The following is a 7,553-nucleotide window of genomic DNA, read 5'->3' as shown; positions in this document are numbered from 1 at the left end:
GGAAAGACTTTTCCACCCTTGGGGGGAATGGGAAGGGGAATAAAAACCAAACGATGCAGCAGCAGCTGTAGCGGAAGATGACTCAGCCCAGACCCCTCCCATCCCTGGAGCGGGGCCACAAGGAGCCGGGGCAGGAGCAGCAGCAGGGGCCTGCACGCTGCGTCCCCACCGCCTGCACCCATGTCCCTCTTCGAGCCTCCCTGACTCAGCAGCCTTGCAGGGCAGGACTCAAAGTGGCTGCTGGAACTGCTGAGCCCTGGGGCCCCTGTGCTGCTCCGGGCACAGAGCCAGACCCAGCCCGTGTTCCTGTAAGGCTGCACATGCCCCAGGGATGGGCGCGTAAGAGCTGGGCTGGCTGCACAGACATGGAGAGAGAGATGTGAGAGCGCACTCAGGGGAGGGAGAGTGGGAAGGAGGAAGCGTCCCCAGGCCACTGCTCGCTGTGTATTCCCCCCCTCCCCCCCAGGAAATTCCTACCCTAATTATCTGTTCTCTCCCCTGCTGCACATGGGGCCCTCCATTTCTCCTTCAGCCCTTCGCCCCAGCTCAGACACCGATCACCGATCACGCCCCAGCTCAGACACCGATCACCGATCACGCCCCAGCTCAGACACCGATCACCGATCACGCCCCAGCTCAGACACCGATCACCGATCACGCCCCAGCTCAGATCACCGATCACCGATCATGCTCCACACGCCCCCCTTGCTCACAGGACCTAGCGCAGACTAGAAACCGGACCAATCCAGCTGTGACAACACCTGCAAATGCACCACACAATCCTGATGCAGAGCATTCCCTGCTTTTCCAGTCCTGGTTTCCCCTCCCCACTGCCTAGGCTCTGCCGATGCCCCTCAATCCCAAGCCGCACCCACCCCACCCTACCCCCTCGCCCGGCACCCTCCTCGTCAGTTCCTGAGACCTTCCCACAGCTTTGCTGATGCATATTGACCCTGATGTATACCATCCCCTACAATTCCAGTTCTACCTTCTGACCTTCTCCCTGGACACCACCACCGAGCTCTGTTGAGGCACCTGTCTGGGTTTGCCCCACACCAGTACTTCCAAGGGGAGCAGCCCCCTCTGAAATGCAATGATAAGTTTGCCTCTCCTTACTTATCCCCGGAAGACCAGGGAGAAGGCCTGCAGGAGCTGCAGCATCTCTCCACCCTTCCACAGAGAAGTACAGAAATTCAAACTATCCTAGGACTCTGTGGGCCATCAGTGGTTAAGCAGAACCACCCGTAGTACTATATGCAGCTACTGTGACAGGCGGGTCTAGGCCTGCCCAAAGCTACAGGCCCGTCCCCTCAACCAAGAGGGAGGAGCCAATTGGACCCTGGCCACAACTGAATAGTGGGGACAACAAAAGAAAAAACAGGGATGGGAGCGCTGTCCGAGGTTGAAAATCAGGGATCCGGAGGGGGACACCAAGCAGAGAACCCCCGACAGCCTCCACCGCTCCTCAAAGATGTCTAAGGAGTCAGCGGGCACTGCCCAGAGGAACTCTGCCTGGAGTCATGATTGTGCAACGGGCTGGAAATAGGCCCCGCAGTCACAGAGCAAACCCTGTCCAGCTTCCTCCTCCTCCTGGTGTGATGGATGGCCGTCTTGGCCAGTGCCAGGAGGTGGCTGAAGAGGAGATCTCGCAGCTTTGTGGGGCTAGAGATGGGGTCTGCACAGATCAGAAGGTGATGGGAGAAGTGCTGCCTGAACCACAGTAAGAGGTTCTGGAGGAGTCGGAAGAAGAACTGCAACTTGACACACCCTACATGGGTGTGCGCCAGGGTCTCCCTCTCACTGCAGAAGGGACAGGTGTCGGGGGAGTTCGTGAACCACGCCCAGTACATGCCCGGGCTCACGGTTCCATGGAGGAGCTGCCAACTAAAATCCCTGGTGAGTAGAACCGTCCTTAGTGGGGAATCAACAGGGCTCTCCCCACATGGAATAATCTGCAAGTTTGCAAGAGAGTGGAAGTTAAGCGAGAAGGCCAGAGGAGAGTATCAGACTGCTTACAACTGGGGCTGGGGCAGATAATGGTGGGGCTGCTCATTTTTCTTTTACGTTTTGATTTTTTTTTGTTATTTACCTCAAAGCCGAATGAACATTTGGAAAAAGGAAGCAGTCGTAGGAGATGTGACACTTCCGTTAAGGTGTGAGAGCTGTTGTGGCTACTGGGCCTACCAAGTGTACCCCTATTGTGAGCGGCACTATAAAAAAAACATGTGAAAGTTCGTAAGATGTTACAATAACCAAGAAAAATAGGGTCAAGTTGCTTATGACACTGAATGTTGTCACGAGTGCAAGAGAACCAGAAAAAAAAAAAAGCTGGATTAGTCTAAACTGAAAAGGCCACATTAATAAAATCCAAGGGCTGCTAAAATTATGTGTGGTAAAAACAGACGTGGAACCAGAAGTTAATGGACCAAAATGAGTGTGACGGATATTAGGCCTAACTGGCAGACAAAATAAGGAGGGGGATGAACTATGATGCTCACTTTCCTGGTTTTGGGGTTTCTTTAAAAGAGACTTTGGAGGAAACAAAAACAAAAACGAACAAACAAACGACATGATCAATTCACTTCTGCTCTCCCTCTCATCCTCGGTCCTGCCTTGCATCACAGCTCATCCCCCGAACTGCCAGCACTGCCACTCATCTTGACTCACCTAAAGGAATTTCGGCCTGAGAGGAAGGCCGGCCGGCTGGCCATAATCTTGTTCAAGGAACTTTGTTTTCATCTGTGAGTGCTGAAAGTCATCACATTATCATGTCACGCAGCCCTCAGCCCCCCAGTGGGGATATCCAACTTCCCGCACTGCAGAGGTATGCAAGATCCTGCACCGTTTTCCCTTCCTTTGTTGTGTTATTTTATGCCACCCTCCTTTTCTTACCTTCTATCCTCTCTCTCACTCTCTTGGTTTTTCACTGAATCCTGAAGTCAACCACACTGGATTCATCCACACCTACCTGGTCTAAAACAAACCAACCAACCAGCCCCAAGCAAACAGCATTCCTGACCAAATCGTAAACCACGATCCAAGCAGCGAGAGTTGTGGTTGACTTGCCAGCCAGCCACAAACACCCATTCCTAATTAACCAACCTCTGCTTGTTACAAACAGGATACATAAATACCCTCCACATATCGCCGCCAATGTCTTTAACCTAGCAGAGAAATGCATAACAAGAACCAGTGGCTACAAGTTAAAGCCATCCAAAAATTCTGGCCCTGGCAGACAAAAGAGACCTGGGAAAATTCATGTTGGGACGGGAGGAGAGAGGAGGTGTATTTATGATCAGGGAAGGAAGGAGGACTAGGGATTTAGGGGATCTGGCAGCGGAAGAGCAGAAGGGAGTGTGAAGAAGGGAGAGGGAGGTAAACTTGGTAGGAGGGAAATGGAGAAAAAACAGAATTGGGAGGGAAGAAGAGATGGGGGGTGTAGTCAGTCAGGAGCAAGAAAAAACATTGGGCTTGGTTCCCCATTGCCCTGCCACTTGTGTGGTCATTTCTGTCTGAGCAAAGTGGGTGTCAAACAGCACTACAAACGCTTTGGATCGGGCCCTATAAATCTGAATGACTCTTCCCTCAATACCCTGCAACAGACGTCGATAGACAAAGTCCCATGCATTTTCTTTCCACGTTTTCCACAGGCTTCAAGCAGGTAGGAGTTTCTCGGCTGGTGCCAGTGCTCTTGGGATGGGGGAGGAGGCGCAGAAAGCCAATGGTGATTCTCAGCTGTTCTCCTGTCCCTGATTACTGGGGGCTCCTTGAATCGAAGCACTCGGCACTGAGACGCAGAGCTAGGAGGTACCTAGCTAGAAATGTCACTAAACCTGTCTGCACCGCACGGTTATCCGCTCAGCACTGGCTGTTGCCAAAGTCCTGTCCCACAGTGCACTGGGCCTAGTGCATTGTTCCAGACCGTCTCCTCTTTGGTTGCTCCCAAATCCTGCTCAGAAACATTGAGGGGCTCGTTCCCAGGACGCTGGAGTCAGCAGCCCCTGCCAGGGCTGCCCAGAGGGGAAGGGGGGGGCAAGTGGGGCAATTTGCCCCAGGCCCTGCAGGGGCCCCCATGAGAAGGCATCCGAAGAAGTGAGCTGTAGCTCACGAAAGCTCATGCTTCAATAAATTTGTTAGTCTTTAAGGTGCCACAAGTACTCCTGTTCTTTTTGCGGATACAGACTAACACGGCTGCTACTCTGAAACATGAGAATACAGTATTCTATAGTATTGCAACTTTTTTTTTTATGGAAGGGGCCCTCGAAATTGCTTTGCCCCAGGCCCCCTGAATCCTCTGGGCAGCCCTGGCTCCTGCTGCCTCAGCACTTGGCAGGGAACCGTGTATGATGTCACAACATCCAGGGTGAGCTATTTCTCTGAGTGCTGTGCCACTGTGCTCTGGTGAGGCTACGTGACAGGAATCTGATGCAAGCTGGATCACGTAGCTTCTCAGTGTTTGCAGAGGAGGCTTGTTTGGGACAGAAAGAGGTGAGGTGGACAGGGTTACATCAACCCTGTTTCCAGCTTGCCCCATAGGGGTGTTTTCAGGGAGCTGGGGAAGGCAGGGAGAGCTGGCGTTAGGATGAATGACTGGGCTATTTTTTAGGTCTTTGCAGGTGACAGGAAAGAATCCCACTGGGGTTTAGGAGTGGAGGATAATCCAGGCGCCTGAAGAATGCTCAGTGCTGATGAAGAAGGGGTGAATCTCCTGAGTAAATAAAAGGCCCAGAGCAGCAGAGTTAGACACACAGGGCCAGATCCTGCTCCCATTTACACCAGTTCTGGGGCACTGACGTTACCTCAGAGTTACCTTGGTAACCAGGATGAGAATCTGGCTCACAGCCTCCAGGGAGCAGCGAGAGCTGCCCTCCCCTCGCTGCCCCACCCTCGATATGTTTCTTTATCACCGCCGGGGCACGTGATGTTTCTTTATCACCGCCGGGGCACGTTCATAAGAAACACTGCAGGGCTGAGATACCATTTTGCTTGGCGCCAGAGTTCAATGTAAAGCCCACACCAGCCTATGAAAGCTAGGGTGAAAGTTCACAGTGCCGGGATGCAGCTGCAATGACACCCCGTATCCCTGGTTTTGGCTAATCAGTGCACAGCTTCTGCAGATGCCAACTAGTGCAGAGAGGCTTGGGAGGCTGGGGAGGGGTGGCTCACGAAGATTTCAACTCCCTGTCCCTCAGCAGCAGTTCCCAGTGGCGTGCGATACAGTGCACACCTGCTCGCTGCCCGAGCCCAGGCTTCCTGCTTCGCACTGCACAAGAACTAGTTTGTCAGCTGCTGATGCTGGGCTAATACATTTGCTCAGGGTTATAAATTAACCTGTGCCCCCACCATCCCCTCTTGTCTGCAGGTGGGGGTAGGAAGTATCTGCACTAAAGGGATCGTGCTTAACAACTACACCCTGCCTCTCTGAGGCCTTGGGGAGAGACTGGGAATTCCCCAGGGCCTAGCTCTAGAGATGCAGGATCTCAGTATTATCCACAGACGTTAAAAAATAACCCCCCCTTAGGACTAGAGCCCTTAAACCCTCAGCGCTACCCCAACGCTCTTCTGATTTAGTCTCATCACTTTAGGATCCACCGTAGGAAACACAGAACTTCTTTTGAGACAGTAAAGAGCTTGACGTCAGCGTCTACCTTCCCTAGCTCGAGAACGCAGAGCAAACCAGATTGTCAGGAACTGTGACGCAGTCTGGGTTTTGTGAGGGCACCATCATGAAAAGCGGGGGAATAAATACCAAATGCTACAGACAGAAAAGCACCCCGAGCTAGAGAAAAAAGCCCTTGTTAACATTATTTGGATTTCCTGCTTTCTAGCGCAGGTGTTGCTCCGCCTGCTTTTAAACCCCAGTGACTCAGCTTCTCTAGAGATTTTATATTGCATGAGGTGAGGCAGAGTGTGCTTTTGGCACCAGCATATTTTTTTTCTGTTGCTCAATTCATGCACAAACTTACCAAAATACCAGCAAGAGAAGAGGCTTCCCCATTACTCAGAGCTGAAATGAGCTCTGTTCCAAACAAGTCTTGTTTGGGTATTTGTTATTCCCTTTGGGTGCAGTCTCTTTTGCTAGTCCAAAAAGCGCTTTGTTGCAATGCACTGTTAAACACCACCACGGATAGCCCCGAAGCTGCCTGCACCTCAGTGGTGCTTGAAATGCTTCCTTTACTACCTACACGGCCCACTCCTGCTTCCTTTCAGTCAGCTGGCCTTTCAGTGGGACCAGGCGCAGGCGGCTAGTTTGTGAGTGGTGATCACTTCCAAAAAAAAAAAAAATCTTGGCAAGTGATGTTGGGGTCCCAGTTTGAGACATCTGAAAGGGGCTTTGTTTTCAAAAAGCACTGAGTGCCCCCCCCGAAAGTCAGGCTTCTTTAAGGGCTCTCACGTTGGGCACCCAAGGACACCACCCAGGTTTTAGTGCTTTGGAAACCCTTCTTCCTTTAAGGTGCTATAGAAGGGTCTCATTGAAGCCAATGGAAATATCGCTGCTGATTTCAGTGGGCTTTGGATCAGGGTCCTGAATGTGTAATCCATTGGGGGCCTGCCGCTGAGGTCAATGACAACTCTCCCATCGATTTCAATGGAACCCTAAATTATCTACGTGACCATTTTCCCCTCCCCCGTGTAAAGATTTTACATCCTAATAGATTTAGTCACTCCCACCTTTGGGGGTAATTTGTGAGATTCTCTGCTAAGGTTTTTTATTTCAATTATTGGGTCAATTTCCAGTCCGAAGAGCGAAGAACGGGGTTAAAGTTAGCACAGAGGGAAATTCTTTCAGTTTAGTCTACAAAAGCTGTATTATTCCAGTCGCATGGCTTCTTCTCCATATCTTGGGGGCGGGGGGGATCAGCTCAGTGACCAGTGACATAGGTTGGCTAGATATGAATTCAGGATATTCTACGTGTCCAACACAAGAGCCCCACAGTGAGTCCATCACAAAGTCACCGAAATGCAACAATGGAAACTTACCAGGCTGGCCATGAAATAGATCTGATATTTAATACAGACTTCTACACATCCTGGTGGAAACATGCTTATAAGGAAGTACAACAATACTCAACATTAATGGTACATAACCTGAATACCAGGACTTCTGTGCTCACAGTCATTACTGTGAGGTCTTATTGATTAGTTCTGTTGTGGGTTTGTTTGGTTTTTTTTAAACATACGGGCAGAACCCATTTGAACTCTCCCTGAATTGGAGCCTGATGTATATGCTCCAATATTTCAGTGATTCCTCTTTGGGATGCAGTAAGACTTCAGAAAACAAGGCAGACCAGCTACAGTGGGGAATAAAAAATGGTCCAGACAAGCTGGGCGAGAGAGCACCACACCCCAGGCATTATGGGCACCAGAAGTTACAATCTGGAATAACACTAGGGCGGAAAAGGACACAGAATCAGGAGACTCCACTGGGAGGGATGAGATTTTCCGCATACCCCCTGATGCATCCCTCTCCCAGTGAGAAAACATCCACTGTAGTCTACAGTTCTAGTCCCAAACACTGAATCTTATTCCAAAGGCTCCGGCAGTGCTGGACC

The sequence above is a fragment of the Mauremys mutica genome, chromosome 12 (genome assembly GCF_020497125.1).
Source record: "Mauremys mutica isolate MM-2020 ecotype Southern chromosome 12, ASM2049712v1, whole genome shotgun sequence".
NCBI lineage: Eukaryota > Metazoa > Chordata > Testudines > Geoemydidae > Mauremys > Mauremys mutica.
This window is presented reverse-complemented; position numbering follows the sequence as displayed.